The following is a 20,955-nucleotide window of genomic DNA, read 5'->3' as shown; positions in this document are numbered from 1 at the left end:
GGTTTCCAGCCGGTCAATCCAATAGTAATACATCACTTGGCACTCAAATGGTCCCCGGGACTACTCCACACAGCGCGACGGACCGGACGTCTATGAGCGCCATATGCAGCGGCGGATACATGCCCTCCTTCTCCCTTCAGGATCCGTGAGACGTTCCAGGTGCGCTTTCCATTCCGGGTTGCCTAGGCTCATATACCCCATTGTTCAATGCTTCCAGTTTTGTTAAAGATATTTCTGATGAAGGTCTTGTGATTTGACCGAAAACGTTTAAATAATCTTTGAACTGGATGCACAAATAAATGGGATGTTCACTTTTTCATCTGAAAGAAACCATTTGAGCGCCAAGTGATTTATTACTACTGAGTGTAAGTGTGACTTGTGATTCAGTGAAGAGGTACTTTGAAAGCCTTTAACAAATACCTGTGTGAATTGGTGTGAGTTGCTGAATTGGGAGTAGCTTATTCATAAGGGGTTAACTTAGGGTGGGGGCTCATAATTAAGGGTTTATAAGGGGCAGCTGTTTGGGGCTCAAGTCCTTTTTGGAAGAGCATTGAACAGCAAAGTGGATTGCAGCTGGGGGGAAAAAGAAAAAAAATATTCTTTAAATCTTCAGCTAACTGAGTGTGACCTGAGCATAAGTGTGGACGGCGGTAAGTGTGACTTGTGATTCAGTGACTTTGGATTCAGGGAGTTTCCAAGGGAGGAATTACTGAATTGCTGTCTGTGTTTTATTAATACTTTCAATTTTTTTTTTTATTTTTTTTTTATTTAACTTTTCTGTCTGGTGCAATCCCCATAAGGCAATGTGCTCCACTATTGTTATTAATAATAATAATAATTTTATTTATATAGCGCCAACATATTCCGCAGCGCTTTGAATGCCATCCAGTGCACATCTTGCCACATGTATGCAATCCTTGATCAGCCGGTCGAGGGTGCATACTGCTGTGTGAGATGTGAGCACGTTGTGCATTTGGAAGCCCAGATTCTGTATCTAAATGTGCAGCTGGCAACACTGAGATCCATCGACAATATGGAGAGGAGTCTTCTGCTCACTGAGCAGACGCTCAATGGGATAGATGAGGGTGGGGTGGTGGGATCGAGCTGCAGGACGATGAAGTAGCAAGCTGGGTGACAGTTAGAAGGCCGGGTAGAGGGAAGAGTGCCAGGGAGGCTAGTCCTGATCTGGAACACCCCAATAAGTTTGCTAAGTTGGCAGATGAGGGGGTGCCAGTAAAGGGGTAGCACTGCTGCAGCCAGGCATGTCCTCTGAAAGCCGGAGGAGTGACTGCTCCAGTAAGGATGGAAATAGGAGAGCAGGGCAGGCCAGACAGGTGCTGGTAGTGGGCGACTCAATTATTAGGGGAACAGATAGGGCAATCTGTCACAAAGACAGGGATCATCGAATGGTGTGCTGCCTACCTGGCGCTCGAGTCCGACACATCACTGATCGGGTGGACAGATTACTGGGAGGGGCTGGTGAGGACCCAGCGGTCATGGTGCACATTGGCACAAATGACAAAGTTAGAGGTAGCTGGAAGGTCCTTAAAGATGATTTCAGGGAATTAGGCTGCAAGCTGAAAGCAAGGACCTCCAACGTGGTATTTTCCGAAATACTGCCTGTACCACGTGCCATGCCAGAGAGGCAACGAGAGATTAGAGAGGTTAATAAGTGACTCAAGAATTGTTGTAGGAAGGAGGGGTTTGGGTTCCTGCAGAACTTGGCCGACTTCTCAGTTGGCTACAGGTTCTGCGCTAGGGACGGGCTGCACCTCAATGGTGAAGGTGCAGCTGTGCTGGGGGAGAAAATGGCTACAAGGTTGGAGGAGTGTTTAAACTAGGAATTGGGGTGGACGGTATTCATTTTATAGGAGTGGAAGATAGTGCAGACAGAGACCTGGGCACAAATAAGGAAGTTGGGGGTGGCGGTGGCATGGGGGGTGGGGTTAGAACAGGTAATAATTTAAAAAAGAATAGAGGTACAGAGAGGAACATCAAGTGCATGTATACTAATGCCAGAAACCTCGCCAACAAAATGGACGAATTAGAACTAATGTTGTTGGAGCATAATTATGACATGGTGGGGATATCTGAAATGTGGCTGGATGAGAGCCATGACTGGGCTGTTAACTTGCAGGGTTATAGCCTGTTCAGAAATGACCGTACAGATAAGCGAGGGGGAGGGGTGTGTCTATATGTAAATTCGTCCTTAAAACCCATGCTGCGTGATAATATAGGTGAATCTAGGGGATCCTAGTTAATGATATTGGGGATCCTAGTTAATGATAAACTTACCTGGAGCAGCCAGTGCCAGGCAGCAGCTGCCAAGGCAAACAGGATCATGGGGTGCATTAAAAGAGGTCTGGATACACATGATGAGAGCATTATACTGCCTCTGTACAAATCCCCAGTTAGACTGCACATGGAGTACTGTGTCCAGTTTTGGGCACCGGTGCTCAGGAAGGATATAATGGAACTAGAGAGAGTACAAAGGAGGGCAACAAAATTAATAAAGGGGATGGAAGAACTACAATATCCAGATAGATAAGCGAAATTAGGATTATTTAGTCTAGAAAATAGACGACTGAGGGGCAATCTAATAACCATGTATAAGTATATAAGGGGACAATACAAATATCTCGCTGAGGATCTGTTTATACAAAGGAAGGTGACGGGCACAAGGGGGCATTCTTTGCGTCTGGAGGAGAGAAGGTTTTTCCACCAACATAGAAGAGGATTCTTTACTGTTAGGGCAGTGAGAATCTGGAATTGCTTGCCTGAGGAGGTGGTGATGGCGAACTCAGTCGAGGGGTTCAAGAGAGGCCTGGATGTTTTCCTGGAGCAGAACAATATCGTATCATACAATTATTAGGTTCTGTAGAAGGACGTAGATCTGGGGATTTATTATGATGGAATATAGGCTGAACTGGATGGACAAATGTCATTTTTCGGCCTTACTAACTATGTTACTATGTTACTAATGAAAATGTACAGTCCCTTTGCGTGGAGATAAGGGGAGGGGGAAAAATAATAAATTATTGATAGGGGTTTGTTATAAATCTCCACAAATAATGGAAGCAATGGAGAATATCCTCGTAAAGCAAATAGATGAAGCTGCGACTCAAGGGGAAATAATTATTATGGGGGACTTCAACTACCCTGAAATAGATTAGGGAACAGAAACCTGCAGTTCCAGCAAAGGTAATCGGTGTCTGACAACTATGAGAGACAATTACCTTTCACAACAGGTTCAGGACTAGTGTTGAGCGATACCATCCGATATTTGAAAGTATCGGTATCGGATGGTATCGGCCGATATCCGAAAAATATCGGATATCGCCGATACCGATATCCAATACCAATACAAGTCAATGGGACACAAATATCGGAAGGTATCCTCTATGGTTCCCAGGGTCTGAAGGAGAGGAAACTCTCCTTCAGGCCCTGGGATCCATATTCATGTGTAAAATAAAGAATAAAAATAAAAATTATTGATATACTTACCCTCGGACGCGCCCTGGTTGTCACCGCTGCAACCGCCATGATTCCCTTCCTAAGAATGAGCGTGTTAAGAACCTTCGATGACGTCGTGGCTTGTGATTGGTCGCGTGAGCGTCATTTGACCGCTCACACGACCAAACACAGACCGCGACGTCATCGAAGGTCCTTAACGCGCTCATTCTTAGGAATGAGCGCGTTAAGGACCTTCGATGACGTCGCGGCTTGTGATTGGTCGTGTGAGCAGTCACATGTGACCGCTCACGTGACCAATCACAAGCCGCCACGTCATCGAAGGTCATTAACGCGCTCATTCTTAGGAAGGGAAGCATGGCGGTTGCAGCGGTGACAACCAGGGCACGTCCGAGGGTAAGTATATCAATATTGTTTATTTTTATTCTTTATTTTACACATGAATCTTAATCCCGATACCGATTCCCGATATCACAAAAATATCGGAACTCGGTATCGGAATTCCGATACTTGCGGTATCGGAATGCTCAACACTATTCAGGACCCAACAAGAAGGGGGGCACTGCTAGACCTAACATTAACCAACAGGCCAACGGCATAGCAAATATAAGGGTTGGGGGTCACTTGGGTAACAGTGATCACAAAATAATAAGCTTTCATGTATCCTTTAATAAGATGTGTAGTAGAGGGGTTACAAGGACACTAAACTTCAGGAGGGCAAATTTCCAACGGATGAGAGATGATCTTGGTGCAATTAACTGGGACGATATCCTGAGACATAAAAATACACAAAGAAAATGGGAGACGTTTATTAGCCTCCTGGATAGGACCTGTGCACAGTATATACCGTATGGGAATAAACATACTAGGAATAGGAGGAAACCAATATGGCTAAATAAAGCTGTAAAGGGCACAATAAGTGACAAAAAGAAAGAATATAGAGAATTAATGGAAGTAGGTAGTGAGGAGGCATTAAATAAATGCAAAAAATTTAATAAATTCTGTAAAAAGCAAATCAAGACAGCAAAGATTGAGACAGAGAGACTCATTGCCAGAGAGAGTAAAAATAATCCCAAAATATTCTTTACATAAATAGTAAGAAACTAAAAAATGATAGTGTTGGCCCCCTTAAAAATAGTCTGGGTGAAAGTGCGGCGGTGTCTAAAAATCACTAAAATTGACAAATCTCTGGGCCCGGATGGGATACACCCTTGAGAACTGCAGGAATTCAGTACAGTCATTGATAGACCATTATTTTTAATCTTTAAAGACTCCATAATAACAGGGTCTGTACCACAGAACTGGCGTATAGCAAATGTGGTGCCAATATTCAAAAAGGGGACAAAAACTGAACTCGGTAATTATGAGCCATTAAGCTTAACCTCTACTGTGGGTAAAATCCTGGAGGGCGTTCTAAGGGATGCTATACTGGAGTATCTGAAGAGGAATAACCTCATGACCCAATATCAGCATGGGTTTACTAGGGACCATTCATGTCAGACTAATTTGATCAGCTTCTATGAAGAGGTAAGTTCCGGATTTGACCAAGGCAACGCAGTGGACGTAGTGTATATGGAATTTTCAAAAGCTTTTGATACGGTGCCACACAAAATGTTGATAAATGAAATGAGAATAATGGGGATAGGGGAAAATATGTGTAAGTGGGTTGAGAGCTGGCTCAAGGATCGGAAACAAAGGATGGTTATTAATGGAGCCCACTCGGACTGGGTCGCGGTTAGCAGTGGGGTACCACAGGGGTCAGTATTGGGCCCTCTTCTTTTTAACATATTTATTAATGACCTTGTAGGGAGCATTCAGAGTAGAATTTCAATACTTGCAGATGACACTAAACTCTGCAGGGTAATCAATACAGAGGAGGAAATTTTATATTACAGGATGATTTATGTAAACTAGAAGCTTGGGCAGATAAATGGCAAATGAGCTTTAATGGGGATAAATGTAAGGTCATGCACTTGGGTAGAAGTAATAAAATGTATAACTATGCGCTTAATTCTAAAACTCTGGGCAAAACCGTCAATGAAAAAGACCTGGGAGTATATGTGGATGACAAACTCATGTTCAGTGGCCAGTATCAGGCAGCTGCTACAAAGGCAAATAAAATAATGGGATGCATTAAAAGAGGCATAGATGCTCATGAGGAGAACATCATTTTACCTCTATACAAGTCACTAGTTCGACCACACTTAGAATACTGTGCACAGTTCTGGTCACCGGTGTATAAGAAAGACATAGCTGAACTAGAGCGGGTGCAGAGAAGAGCGACCAAGGTTATTAGAAGACTGGGGGGTCTGCAATACCAAGATAGGTTATTACTAGTGTTGAGCGATACCTTCCGATATCGGAAAGTATCGGTATCGGATTGGATCGGCCGATATTCAAAAAATATCGGATATCGCCGATACCAATACCCGCTCCCAATGCAAGTCAATGGGACCAAAATATCGGAATTAAAATAAACCCTTTCTTTCCTTGTAGGTTCATTCTACATGAAGGAAAACAACTAAGAATAATGCAGGATGGATTTGGGGAGGTGGCGGAGACATTAAAGTCATATAGATTTAGCCCAATCAAATAGAATAGCATGTTTTTTTTTTTTTTTAAAGACGTTCGGAGTGACAAAGATATTGACTATGTAAATATTTTTTTTATTTTGTCAGATATTGATGTTTCACTATTCCACGCCCTTCCCCTTCTTTTTTTTTTTACTTTTCCCACACTTTCATCTTCATCATCATCAGCATCTTTGACATCAACTTCTTCTTCACCTTATTCATCTTCTTCTTCATCTTCTACCTATTTTTTTTTAATTACATTCTTCATATTCATTTTATTCAACTATTATTATTCTTCCTATTCTACATATTCATTTTATTCAACTGTTATTATTATTCCTATTCTACTTCTTCATCATATTCTCATTTGTGACAGGCATTCCCGTAGTTGTTATCTATAAAAGTTGGAAGATTACACCTTCCGTTCTGCCAGTCACAAAAGTTACATTTGTCCGCGTTCAGTTTGGCCTAGAGCATCAGGCTTTATACAGGGGCACCACGAGGAGGAACGGACTCACCCCCATACACTGCTTAGTCTTCTTCTGCATATAATTTAAATATCTTTTGCTCTGATATTAAGTGTTATGTTTAATGTTCTTCTGCTCTTTGTTCTGCAGCCTCTTGTTCTTCTGCTTCTCGGTCTTCCATGTCGTCGTCTCCAGGGTCGTCGTCTCCAGGGTCGTCGTCTACGCCGTCGTCGTCTCCGCCGTCGTCATCGTCATTGGGGTGGTCTTCCGGGTCGTCGACTTTAGGGTCTTCAACTTGGAAATGTAGCAGAAGGTACAAGAAGGCTGAGAAAATGCCAAGAACCAGCTGATGGAACTGGAACTCGGATGGCTACCCGAAGGTTCAAGAGCCTATGGAACTACCGAGGACCAGCTGACGTTACTGGAACCCGGTTACTAAGCAGGAGGTACCCGTGCTAAAAAGCACTACCAAGGACCACCTGACGTTGGTGGAACTTGGATACCCAGAAGGAGGCAACTAAGCCAAAGGCTCTGCCCGGAACCAGCTGACGGTACTGGAACCAGGATGGGGAGCAGAAGGTACAAGAGCAAAAGACACTGCCGAGAACCAGCTGACGGTGCTGGAACCAGGTGGTGGACCCGAAGGTCCACAGGAGAGGAGAGAACAGCTAGGCCACGTGGCAGCCGCAGTTACCGAACCCCAACAGTCCTACAGGGGGAGCTTGGCCTACTGGCACTACAGAACGAGCCTTGGCTGCCAATTCACGCAGCCCACATAGGAAGCTCCTAAACTGGAGGCACCATGGAGTTGGCTAACCCGACCACAACACGACGGGGCAAGCATAGGCGTCTCAGTGAGTTTGACAGTACCCGGAAACAGCTGACGTTGCTGGAACCAGGCTGGGCATGAGGGAGTACCCGTGACAAAAACACTGCCGAGAACCAGCTGGCGGTGCTGGAACCCGGATGCGTCGCCCCAGTGTGCAAGAGCCAATGGCACGACCGAGGACCAGCTGACGGTGCTGGAACCCGGTTACTAAGCTGTAGGTGCCCGCGCTTAAAAGCACTACCAAGGACCGCCTGACGTTGGCGGAACTCGGATACCCAGGAGGAGGCACCTAAGCCAAAGGCTCGGCCCGGAACCAGCTGACGGTGCTGGAACCAGGTGGTGGACCAGAAGGTCCACAGGAGAGGAGAGAACAGCTAGGCCACGAGGCAGCCACAGTTACCGAACCCCAACAGTCCTACAGGGGGAGCTTGGCCTACTGGCACTACAGAACCAGCCTTGACTACCAATTCACGCAGCCCACATAGGAAGCTCCTAAACTGGAGGCACCCTGGAGTTGGCTAACCCGACCGCAACACGACGGGGCAAGCATAGGCGTCTCAGTGAGCTTGACACTACCCAGAAACAGCTGACGGTGCTGGAACCAGGCTGGGCACGAGAGAGTACCCGTGACAAAAACAATGCCGAGAACCAGCTGGCGGTGCTGGAACCCGGATGCGTCGCCCCAGTGTGCAAGAGCCAATGGCACGACCGAGGACCAGCTGACGGTGCTGGAACCCGGTTACTAAGCTGTAGGTGCCCGCGCTTAAAAGCACTACCAAGGACCGCATGACGTTGGCGGAACTCAGATACCCAGGAGGAGGCACCTAAGCCAAAGGCTCGGCCTGGAACCAGCTGACGGTGCTGGAACCAGGTGGTGGACCAGAAGCTCCACAGGAGAGGAGGGAACAGCTAGGCCGCGAGGCAGCCGCAGTTACCGAACACCAACAGTCCTACAGGGGGAGCTTGGCCTACTGGCACTACAGAACCAGCCTTGACTACCAATTCATGCAGCCCACATAGGAAGCTCCTAAACTGGAGGCACACTGGAGTTGGCTAACCCGACCGCAACACGACGGGGCAAGCATAGGGGTCTCAGTGAGCTTGACACTACCCGGAAACAGCTGACGGTGCTGGAACCAGGCTGGGCACGAGGGAGTACCCGTGACAAAAACACTGCCGAGAACCAGCCTGGTGGTGCTGGAACCCGGATGCGTCGCCACAGTGTGCAAGAGCCAATGGCACGACCGAGGATCAGCTGACGGTGCTGGAACCCGGTTACTAAGCTGTAGGTGCCCGCGCTTAAAAGCACTACCAAGGACCGCCTGACGTTGGCGGAACTCGGATACCCAGGAGGAGGCACCTAAGCCAAAGGCTCGGCCCGGAACCAGCTGACGGTGCTGGAACCAGGTGGTGGACCAGAAGGTCCACAGGAGAGGAGAGAACAGCTAGGCCGCGAGGCAGCCGCAGTTACCGAACACCAACAGTCCTACAGGGGGAGCTTGGCCTACTGGCACTACAGAACCAGTCTTGACTACCAATTCATGCAGCCCACATAGGAAGCTCCTAAACTGGAGGCACCCTGGAGTTGGCTAACTCGACCGCAACACGACGGGGCAACGCATAGGCGTCTCAGTGAGTTTGACAGTACCCGGAAACAGCTGACTGTGCTGGAACCAGGCTGGGCACGAGGGAGTACCCGTGACAAAAACACTGCCGAGAACCAGCCTGGTGGTGCTGGAACCCGGATGCGTCGCCACAGTGTGCAAGAGCCAATGGCACGACCGAGGATCAGCTGACGGTGCTGGAACCCGGTTACTAAGCTGTAGGTGCCCGCGCTTAAAAGCACTACCAAGGACCGCCTGACGTTGGCGGAACTCGGATACCCAGGAGGAGGCACCTAAGCCAAAGGCTCGGCCCGGAACCAGCTGACGGTGCTGGAACCAGGTGGTGGACCAGAAGGTCCACAGGAGAGGAGAGAACAGCTAGGCCGCGAGGCAGCCGCAGTTACCGAACACCAACAGTCCTACAGGGGGAGCTTGGCCTACTGGCACTACAGAACCAGTCTTGACTACCAATTCATGCAGCCCACATAGGAAGCTCCTAAACTGGAGGCACCCTGGAGTTGGCTAACTCGACCGCAACACGACGGGGCAACGCATAGGCGTCTCAGTGAGTTTGACAGTACCCGGAAACAGCTGACTGTGCTGGAACCAGGCTGGGCACGAGGGAGTACCCGTGACATAAACACTGCCGAGAACCAGCTGGCGGTGCTGGAACCCGGATGCGTTGCCCCAGTGTGCAAGAGCCAATGGCATGACCGAGGACCAGCTGACGGTGCTGGAACCCGGTTACTAAGCTGTAGGTGCCCGCGCTTAAAAGCACTACCAAGGACCGCCTGGCGTTGGCGGAACTCGGATACCCAGGAGGAGGCACCTAAGCCAAAGGCTCGGCCCGGAACCAGCTGACAGTGCTCTAACCAGGTGGTGGACCACAAGGTCCACAGGAGAGGAGAGAACAGCTAGGCCGCGAGGCAGCTACCGAACCTCAACAGTCCTACAGGGGGAGCTTGGCCTACTGGCACTACAGAACCAGCCTTGACTACCAATTCACGCAGCCCACATAGGAAGCTCCTAAACTGGAGGCACCCTGGAGTTGGCTAACTCGACCGCAACACGACGGGGCAACGCATAGGCGTCTCAGTGAGTTTGACAGTACCCGGAAACAGCTGACTGTGCTGGAACCAGGCTGGGCTCGAGGGAGTACCCGTGACAAAAACACTGCCGAGAACCAGCTGGCGGTGCTTGAACCCGGATGCGTCGCCCCAGTGTGCAAGAGCCAATGGCACGACCGAGGACCAGCTGACGGTGCTGGAACACGGTTACTAAGCTGTAGGTGCCCGCGCTTAAAAGCACTACCAAGGACCGCATGGCATTGGCGGAACTCGGATACCCAGGAGGAGGCACCTAAGCCAAAGGCTCGGCCCGGAACCAGCTGACGGTGCTGGAACCAGGTGTTGGACCACAAGGTCCACAGTAGAGGAGAGAACAGCTAGGCCGCGAGGCAGCCGCAGTTACCGAACACCAACAGTCCTACAGGGGGAGCTTGGCCTACTGGCACTACAGAACCAGCCTTGACTACCAATTCATGCAGCCTACATAGGAAGCTCCTAAACTGGAGGCACCCTGGAGTTGGCTAACTCGACCGCAACACGACGGGGCAACGCATAGGCGTCTCAGTGAGTTTGACAGTACCCGGAAACAGCTGACTATGCTGGAACCAGGCTGGGCACGAGGGAGTACCCTTGACAAAAACACTGCCGCGAACCAGCTGGTGGTGCTGGAACCCGGATGCGTTGCCCCAGTGTGCAAGAGCCAATGGCATGACCGAGGACCAGCTGACGGTGCTGGAACCCGGTTAATAAGCTGTAGGTGCCCGCGCTTAAAAGCACTACCAAGGACCGCCTGGCGTTGGCGGAACTCGGATACCCAGGAGGAGGCACCTAAGCCAAAGGCTCGGCCCGGAACCAGCTGACGGTGCTGGAACCAGGTGGTGGACCAGAAGGTCCATAGGAGAGGAGAGAACAGCTAGGCCGCGAGGCAGCCGCAGTTACCGAACCCCAACAGTCCTACAGGGGGAGCTTGGCCTACTGGCACTACAGAACCAGCCTTGACTACCAATTCACGCAGCCCACATAGGAAGCTCCTAAACTGGAGGCACCCTGGAGTTGGCTAACTCGACCGCAACACGACGGGGCAACGCATAGGCGTCTCAGTGAGTTTGACAGTACCCGGAAACAGCTGACGGTGCTGGACCAGGCTGGGCTCGAGGGAGTACCCATGACAAAAACACTGCCGAGAACCAGCTGGTGGTGCTGGAACCCGGATGCGTCACCCCAGTGTGCAAGAGCCAATGGCACGACCGAGGACCAGCTGACGGTGCTGGAACCCGGTTACTAAGCTGTAGGTGCGCGCGCTTAAAAGCACTACCAAGGACCGCCTGACTTTGGCGGAACTCGGATACCCAGGAGGAGGCACCTAAGCCAGAGGCTCGGCCCGGAACCAGCTGACGGTGCTAGAACCAGGTGGTGGACCAGACGGTCCACAGGAGAGGAGAGAACAGCTAGGCCACGAGGCAGCCGCATTTACCGAACAACAACAGTCCTACAGGGGGAGATTGGCCTACTGGCACTACAGAACCAGCCTTGACTACCAATTCATGCAGCCCACATAGGAAGCTCCTAAACTGGAGGCACCCTGGAGTTGGCTAACTCGACCGCAACACGACGGGGCAACGCATAGGCGTCTCAGTGAGTTTGACAGTACCCGGAAACAGCTGACGGTGCTGGAACCAGGCTGGGCACGAGGGAGTACCCGTGACAAAAACACTGCCGAGAACCAGCTGGCAGTGCTGGAACCCGGATGCGTTGCCTATTATAGATTGTCTTCCTAGAGCCCCAACTAGCGGTGTTGGAGCAAAGGGTAATCAGGGGGAGCAGAGTGTAGGCCAAAGCCTGCACTGGAGGCAGCTTTGTGTCTGCGTTGCGTTTGCAGGACACTTTGCAGGCTACACAGTGGGGGAACAGCTGGCATTGCTGAACCCCACTGACACAATGGCGGGTGTTTTTCTCTGTGCAGCTAGCACTTCCGGGCAAAAACTAGCGGTGTTAGAGCCCAGGGGCAGCAGGAGGAGGAGAGGAGCAGAGTGTAGGCCGAAGCCTAGTTGAACCAATTTCAAAGGAAACCTTTAACCCCCCCTCAGGTGTTACAAAGTACAAGAGACACACCTTGTGCAGTATTAATGCTGCACAAGTCAAAGGTTGCTCTATTAATTTGTCTACTTGCACACGCTGAATGAAAGACGTACACAATTTAGCCCATTCTACAGTCAAACTGTAGTGGAGGCGTGACTTGTCTTGTTAAGGAGACGCAGCACAGGTGTCCCAAATAACGCCTTGGTGCTTGGCGCAGCTTCCTGAGCGTTGTTATTTGCTGTACAGGAGTCTGCGCTCTTGTGTTATCCCTTGGCAATGCCCTGTTAGCGCTGCCCGTCTTACGACCTCATTTCATGTTGGCCGGTGCGGTTAACGATGGCCATAAATCCCAGACCCACAGTGCCTTTTCATAAAGTCACACTGCGGTGCTGGGATTCGTGGCCTTGAGCAGTAAATATTTTCGCCGCTCACACACGTCCTTACACCTGCTTCAGACTGGGCGGCCTCTGCTGATCCCTTCTCGCATGCCGCGGCCATGAAGCTGCACAGTCTGAAGAAGGCGGAAGGAGATGAGTGACGACAGGCGAACATATGCACTGCTCGTGCCCATCAATCACACCCTCGCTGACAAAATAAATAAGAAACCGAGGGACGTTGTTTCGAGCAGGGCGGACGCACAGGCGCAGCCAGCTAACGAATGATGTCAAAAGACGGGAAGCGCTACCAAGGGGGGTGCTGCATATCATTAGAAAGGAAAGTCACACCTCAGGGACAGTGGAATGGTCTCAATGAGACACATTTTGTACGTGTTGAGTTCCACGTGGGCAAGGAAAAAAAGTCAGCCACCTTGTACAAATGCAGCATTACTGCTGTACAAGGTGGCTGTTATACATAGAAACACCTGGGGGTGGGGGGCAGGCTCCCTTCAATTTCAGTTCATGTGCCTGCGTGGCGTTGGCAGGTCACGTTGCCGGCTACACAGCAGGGGAACAGCTGGCGGTGCTGAACCCCACTAACACATTGGCTGGTGTTTTTCTCTGTGCAGCTAGCACTTCCAGGCTTCAACTGGCGGTGTTATAGCCCAGGGGCAGCAGGAGGAGGAGAGGAGCAGAGTGTAGGCCGAAGCCTGCACTGGTGGCAGCTTTTGGTCTGTTGTGCCAGCGTGGCTTGTGCTGGACACGATGCCGGCTACACAGCAGGGGAACAGCTGGCGGTGCTGAACCCCACTGACACATTGGCTGGTGTTTTGCTCTGTGCAGCTAGCACTTCCGGGCAAAAACTAGCGGTGTTAGAGCCCAGGGTCAGCAGGAGGAGGAGAGGAGCAGAGGGTAGGCCGAAGCCTAGTTGAACCAATTTCAAAGGTAACTTTTAACCCCCCCTCAGGTGTTGCAAGGTACAAGAGCCACACCTTGTGCAGCATTAATGCTGCACAACTAAAGGTTGCTCTATTAATTTTTCTCCTTGCACACGCTGAATAAAACACGTACACTATTTAGCCCATTATACTGTCAAACAGTAGTGGAGGCGTGACTTGTCTTTTTAAGGAGACGCATCACAGGTGTCAAAATTTACACCTAGGTGCTGGGCGCATATTCCTGAGCGTTGTTATTTGCTGTACAGGAGTCTGCGCTATTGTGATCCCTTGGCCATGCGCTGTGAGCGTTGCCTGTCTTCTCACCTCATTTCATGTTGGCCGGTGCGGTTAGCAATGGCCATGAATCCCAGACCCCCAGTGTGTTTTCAATAATTCACACTGCGTGGCTGGGATTCGTGGCCTTGTGCAGTAAATATATTTGCCGCTCACACATGTCCTTACACCTGCTTCAGACTGGGCGGCCTCAGCTGATCCCTTATCGCCTACCACGGCCATGAGGCCGCACAGTCTGAAGAAGGCGGAAGGAGATGAGTTAAGACAGGCGAACATATGCACTGCACATGCCCATCAATCACACCCTCGCAGCCAAAATATGAGACAACGAGGGGGGTTGTGTTGGGCAGGGCGGACGCACAGGCACAGGCAGCCAACCAATGATGTCAGAAGACGGGCAGCGCTACCAAGGGGGGTGATGCGTGTCATTAAAAAGGAAAGTCACGCCTCAGGGACATTGTAATGGTCTGTAATGAGACACATTTTGTACGTGTTTAATTCAACGTGGGCAAGGAGAAAAAATCAGCCACCTTTACTAATGCAGCAGTACTGCTGTACTAGGTGGCTGTTATACATAGAAACACCTGGTGGGGTGGGGCCAGGTTCCCTTTAATTTCAGTTCAGGTGCCTGCATGGCGTTTGCAGGACACGTTGCCAGCTACACAGCAGGGGAAGAGCTGGCGGTGCTGAACCCCACTGACACATTGACTGGTGTTTTTCTCTGTGCAGCTAGCACGTCCGGGCAAAAACTGGCGGTGTTAGAGCCCAGGGTCAGCAGGAGGAGGAGAGGAGCAAAGTGTAGGCCGAAGCCTGCACTGGTGGCAGCTTTTGGTCTGTTGTGCCAGCGTGGCTTGTGCTGGACATGATGCCGGCTACACAGCAGGGGAACAGCTGGCGGTGCTGAACCCAACTAACACATTGGCGGGTGTTTTTCTCTGTGCAGCTAGCACTTCCAGGCTACAGCTGGTGGTGTTATAGCCCAGGGTCAGCAGGAGGAGCAGAGTGTAGGCCGAAGCCTACTTGAACCAATTTCAAAGGTAACCTTTAACCAACCCTCAGGTGTTACAATGTTGAAGAGCCAAACCTTGTGCAGCAGTAAAGCTCCACAAGTTAAAGGTTGCTCTTTAAGTTTTGCTCATTGCACACGCAGAATGAAAGACGTACACAATTTAGCCCATTGAACAGTAGTTCAGTTCTGTATTGGAGGCGTGACTTGTCTTTTTAAGGAGACGCAGCACAGGTGCACATAAATAACGCCTTGGTTCTGGGCGCAGCCTCCTGAGCGTTGTTATTTGCTGTACAGGAGTCTGCGATATTGTGATCCCTTGGCCATGCGCTGTGAGCGCTGCCTGTCTTCTCACCTCATTTCATGTTGGCCGGTGCGGTTAGCAATGGCCATGAATCCCAGACCCGCAGTGTGTTTTCAAAAAATCACACTGCGTGGCTGGGATTCGTGGCCTTGTGCAGTAAATATGTTTGCCGCTCACACATGTCCTTACACCTGCTTCAGACTGGGGGGCCTCAGCTGATCCCTTATCGCCTACCACGGCCATGAGGCCGCACAGTCTGAAGAAGGCGGAAGGAGATGAGTTAAGACAGGCGAACATATGCACTGCACATGCCCATCAATCACACCCTCGCAGCCAAAATATATGAGACAACGAGGGGGGTTGTGTCGGGCAGGGCGGACGCACAGGCACAGGCAGCCAACCAATGATGTCAGAAGATGGGCAGCGCTACCAAGGGTGGTGCTGCGTACCATTAGAAAGGAAAGTCACACCTCAGGGACAGTGGAATGGTCTCAATGAGACACATTTTGTACGTGTTGAGTTCCACGTTGGCAAGGAGAAAAAGTCAGCCACCTTGTACAAATGCAGCATTACTGCTGTACAAGGTAGCTGTTATACATAGAAACACCTTGGGGTGGGTGGCAGGGTCCCTTTAATTTCAGTTCATGTGCCTGCGTGGCGTTTGCAGGTCACGTTGCCGGCTACACAGCAGGGGAACAGCTGGCAGTGCTGAACCCCACTAACACATTGGCTGGTGTTTTTCTCTGTGCAGCTAGCAGTTCCGGGCAAAAACTGGCGGTGTTAGAGCCCAGGGTCAGCAGGAGGAGAAGAGGAGCAGAGTGTAGGCAGAAGCCTGCACTGGTGGCAGCTTTTGTTCTGTTGTGCCAGCGTGGCTTGTGCTGGACACGTTGCCGACTACACAGCAGGGGAACAGCTGGCGGTGCTGAACCCCACTGACACATCAGCTAGTGTTTTTTCTGTGTAGACAACACTTCCAGGTGGCAACTGACAGTGTTGAAACCCAGGGAATCAAAGAGGAGCAGAGTGTAGGCCGAAGCCTGCAGTGGAGCAAGTTGAAAGGGAACCTTTAACCCCTCCCCCAGGCATTTGTTGCTGAAAGAGCCATCTTGTAAAGCAGTAATATTGCACATGGAAAATGGTGGCTCCTAAAATTATGCTCCTTGCAAAGGCTGAAGTACACACTCATATAATGTGTCCCCTCACACCGTCAAACCTTCCCGGAAGTGGGACTTTCCTATGTAATGTGACACAGCACAGCCGTCATTCCAACCCCCTTGGTGCCGTGCGCCACCTCCTCAACGTTGTTTGGTTCTGTCACGGAGCCCGCGCTGTAATGTTATCCTTTGGCCATGCACAGTTAGCGGTGCCCGTCTTCTGACATCATTTATGTGTCAGGCTGGCAGTGCCTGTGCGTCCAAGCTGCCCGAGATCCAACCTCGCAGTGTCATCTAATGTAATCCCACTGCGGGCCAGGGATCCATGGGCATGCACAGTGCATATCATCGCCTCTCACTCACCTCCTTTCTGCTTCTTCAGACTGTGTGGCGTCACGGCCGTGGCATGCTATTAGGGATCAGCTGACGCCGCCTAGTCTGAAGAAGCATGAAGAAGGGGAGTGAGAGGCTAGTATATGCACTGCGCATGGCCATGGATACCAGGCCCACTGTGGGATCACATTAGACGACACTGCGAGGTGGGATTTCGGGCAGTGTGGACGCACAGGCGCAGCCAGGACGACAACAAATGATGTCAGAGGACGGGCAGCGCAAACTGTGCATGGCCAAGGGATAACATAACAGCGCAGGGTCCATGACGGAATCAAACAACGCTAAGGAGGCAGCGCACGGTGCCAAGGGGGTAGCAATGACGGCTGTGCTGTGTCACATTACAAAGGAAAGTACCACCTCCGGGACGGTTGGACGGTGTGAGGGGACACATTACTTGAGTGTGTAGCTCAGCGTTTGCAAGGAGCATAATTTCAAGAGCGACCTTTTCCTTGTGCAGTATTAGTGCTGCACAATATGGCTCTTTCAGAAACAAACGCCTGGGGGGGGGACAGGTCCCCTTACATTTTAGTTGTGCCAGCGTGGCGGTCGCATGACACGTTGCCGGATACACAGCTGGGGATCAGCTGACGTTACTGAACCCCAATAACAGAGGAGCGACTGTTGACTGTGCAGACAGCACTTCCAGGCACCAACTGGCGGTGTTAGAGCCCAGGGACAGCAGGAGGAGCAGATTGGAGGTATTGCCGCACACACAGCTGGGGATCAGCTGACGTTACTGAACCCCAATAACAGAGGAGCGACTGTTGACTGTGCAGACAGCACTTCCAGGCAGCAACTGGCGGTGTTAGAGCCCAGGGACAGCAGGAGGAGCAGAGGAACAGAGTGTAGGCCGAAGCCTGATTGGAGGAAGTTGAAAGGGAACCTTTAAACCCCCCCCAAGACGTTTGTAGCTGAAAGAGCCATCTTGTGCAGCACTAAGGATGCAAAAGGAAAAGGTTGCTCTTTTAATTATGCTCCTTGCAAACACAGAAGTAAACACTAAAAATGTGTCCCCTTATACCGTAAAACCGTCCAGGAGGTGGGAATTTCCTTCGTAATGGGACGCAGCACAGCTGTCATTCCTATCCCCTTGGTGCCATGCGCTGCCTCCTTAGCGTTGTTTTAAGCTGTCACGGAGCCTGCGCTGTTCTGTTATCCCTTGGCCATGCCCAATTAGCGCTGCCTGTCTTCTGACATAATTTGGTGTCAGGCTGTCAGTGCCTGTACGTCCACGCTGCTCCAGATCTCACCTCGCAGTGTCGTCTAATGTAATCCCACTGCGGGCCTTGGATCCATGGGCATGCACAGTGCATATCCTCGACTCTCACTCCCCTCCTTCCCTCTTCTTCAGACTGTGCGGTGTCACGGCCGTGGCATGCTATTAGGGATCAGCTGACGGCGCACAGTCTAAAGAAGGCGGAGGGAGATGGGCGAGAGCCCGAGGTGAAGATATGCACTGCGCATGCCCATGGATCCCAGGCTCGCAGTGTGATTCAATCAGAAGACACTGCGAGGTGGGTTCTCGGGCAGCGCGGGCGCACAGGCGCAGCCATCCTGACACCAAATTATGTCAGAAGACAGGCAGCGCAAACTGGCCATGGCCAAGGGATAACAGAACAGCGCAGGCTCTGTGACAGCTTAAAACAATGCTGAGGAGGCAGCGCATGGCACCAAGGGGGTAGGAATGACGGCTGTGCTGCGTCTCATTATGAAGGAAAGTCCCAGCTCCGGGACGGTATAACGGTATCAGTGAACACATTTTATAAGTGTTAAGTTCTGCATGTGCAAGGAGCTAAACTAAAAGAGCTACCTTTTCCTTGTGCAACATTACTGCTGCACAAGATGGCTCTTTCAGTAACAAACGCTGAGGGGGGGGGACAGGTTCCCTTACATTTAGGTTGTTGTGCCAGCGTGGCGGTCGCAGGACACATTGCCGGCTACACAGCTGGGGATCAGCTGACTTTACTGAAACCCAATAACACTGGGTCGTATGTTTAGACTGTGCAGCCTGCACTTCTGAGCTGCAACTGGCGGTGTTGGAGCCCAGGAATAGCAGTTCAGGTGGTAGAAAGATGAACACATCAGGAGACCTGGATGACACCCAATTACTTAATCAGGCAGAGGAGTGGCAAATTCCTGCGAGATCCAGGCCTGGTTCATTTTCAGGAAAGTAAGCCGGTCAACGTTATCGGAGGATAGTCGCATGCGACGGTCTGTTAGTACACCACCTGCGGCACTAAAGACACGTTCCGATAAGACACTAGCCACAGGGCAAGCCAGCACCTCCAATGCATACTGGCTTAGCTCTGGCCATATATCCAGCTTAGAGACCCAAAACTTGAACGGGGAAGAGCCGTCTGGGAGTACACTAAGAGGGCAAGCCATGTAGTATGTCACCATCTGACGGAACCGTTGCCTCCTGCTGACTGGAGCCACCGGTGATAGAGTAGACATTTGGGGCGGGCACACAAAAGTTTTCCACAGTTGTGCCATACTTGGCTTGCCTTGGGCAGAGGCACTGCTTCTGCTCCCTCTTTGTGCAGAGCCTCCTCCTCCACTGCCTCGACGCACTGAGCTGCTTTGTAAAGCACTAGCAGCACTCCTCTCAGTTGGACTGAAGAAGATGATGGAATTCACCTGTGTGTCGTGGTACTCCCGCATTTTACGCTCCCGCGTCAACGCCGGGATGAGGTTTTGGACATTGTCACGGTAGCGAGGATCGAGGAGGTCGTACACCCAATAATCAGACACGTTGAGAATGTGGTCGATGCGGCGGTCGTCTCTCAGGCACTGCAACATGAACTCAACCATGTGCTGCAGACTGCCAACTGGCCCAGAAACGCTGTCCCCTGCTTGAGACATGATCTCTGCCCGCTCTTCATCACCCCACCCTCGCTGTGCTGTACACACTGACCACTGGACAATGGTGGAACTCCCTCCTCTGGACGTAGATCTTCCTCGTCCATTGACTCCTCCTCATCCTCCTCACAAAGGGTCCCCTGCCGACCCCTTTGTGAGGAACCACGTGGCGCTGACTGTCCAGAACCTGAAAAGGTGACTCCTCATCCTCCACCTCTTCCACATCATCCCTTATCCCTTGCAGGGTTTCTTGAAGCAAGCAGATAAGGGGGACAGTCATGCTGACTAGTGCATCATCTGCACTTGCCATCCGCATTGAATAATCAAAAGGTCGCAAAACCTGGCAGACGTCCTTCATAGTGGCCCACTCTGTGGTTGTGAAGTCTGAGCGGCGCTGACTGCGACTTTTTTGCTCCTGATGCAGCTGGTACTCCATTACTGCTTGCTGCTGCTCACACAACCGCTCCAACATATGTAACGTGGAATTCCACCTGGTAGGTAGGTCACATATGATGCGACGTTCAGGAAGGCGAAACCGACGCTGCAGAGCAGCAATGCGGGATCTTACCAAGCTGGAACGCCGCAAGTGAGCACACTCTAGGCGGGCCTTGTGCAGAAGTGCATCAAAATCCGGATAGTCCCTCAGAAATCTCTGCACAACCAAATTGAGCACATGTGCCAGACATGGGATGTGAGTGAGGTTGCCAAGGCCTAAAGCTGCCACCAGATTTCGGCCATTGTCACACACTACCATGCCTGGCTGGAGATTCGCTGGCACAAACCACACATCGCTCTCCTGCTTTAGGGCATTCCAGAGCTCCTGCGCTGTGTGGCTTTGATTCCCCAAAGAAACTAATTTCAAGACGGCCTGCTGACGTTTGGCCACGGCTGTGCTCATGTCAGTCATAACAGGTAAACGTTCACAGGTCCATGTGGAGGTGGACTGTGACGGATCCTGCAGCGAGGAATCTGAGGAACTGGTGTAAGAGGAGGAGTCAATGCGTACAGACTGGATTCCTGCAATCCTTGGAGTGGGGAGGACACGTCCTGCGCAACTCGCACGGTCTGTACCCGGCTCAACAACATTAACCCAATGGGCAGTGACGGAAAGGTATCGCCCCTGTCCATGTTGACTGGTCCACGTATCGGTGGTGAGGTGGACCTTGCTACTGATGGCGTTCAGTAGCGCATGTTTGATTTGTCCCTCCACATGCTTGTGCAGGACAGGGACAGCTTGCCTGCTGAAGTAAAAGCGGCTGGGCACCTTGTACTGTGGGACTGCCAATGCCATCAAGTCACGGAAGCTGTCAGTCTCCACCAGCCTGAATGAGAGCATTTCCAGGGACAGAAGTTTGGCAATGCCTGCATTCAGAGCCTGTGCTCGGGGGTGGTTTGCAGAGAATGCCCGCCTTTTCTCCCATGCCTGTACTACCGATGGCTGTAGACTAGGCTGGGAGTGTGAGGATGACTGGGAACGTGGTGCTGTGGGTAGAATTACACAAGGTCTCTGGACAACAGTGCCAGAGGTTCTTCCATGGCG

The 20,955-nt window shown here is 51.1% G+C and overlaps 1 protein-coding gene across 1 annotated transcript in view; it reads left to right on the top strand.

Annotated features, from left to right (window-relative positions):
- Nucleotides 1–20,955, top strand: part of LOC138677399 (uncharacterized) — a 628,383-nt gene that overhangs the window by 163,671 nt on the left and 443,757 nt on the right. The window lies entirely within an intron of this gene.

The sequence above is a fragment of the Ranitomeya imitator genome, chromosome 4, assembly GCF_032444005.1.
Source record: "Ranitomeya imitator isolate aRanImi1 chromosome 4, aRanImi1.pri, whole genome shotgun sequence".
Classification (NCBI taxonomy): domain Eukaryota; kingdom Metazoa; phylum Chordata; class Amphibia; order Anura; family Dendrobatidae; genus Ranitomeya; species Ranitomeya imitator.
This window is presented reverse-complemented; position numbering and strand designations above follow the sequence as displayed.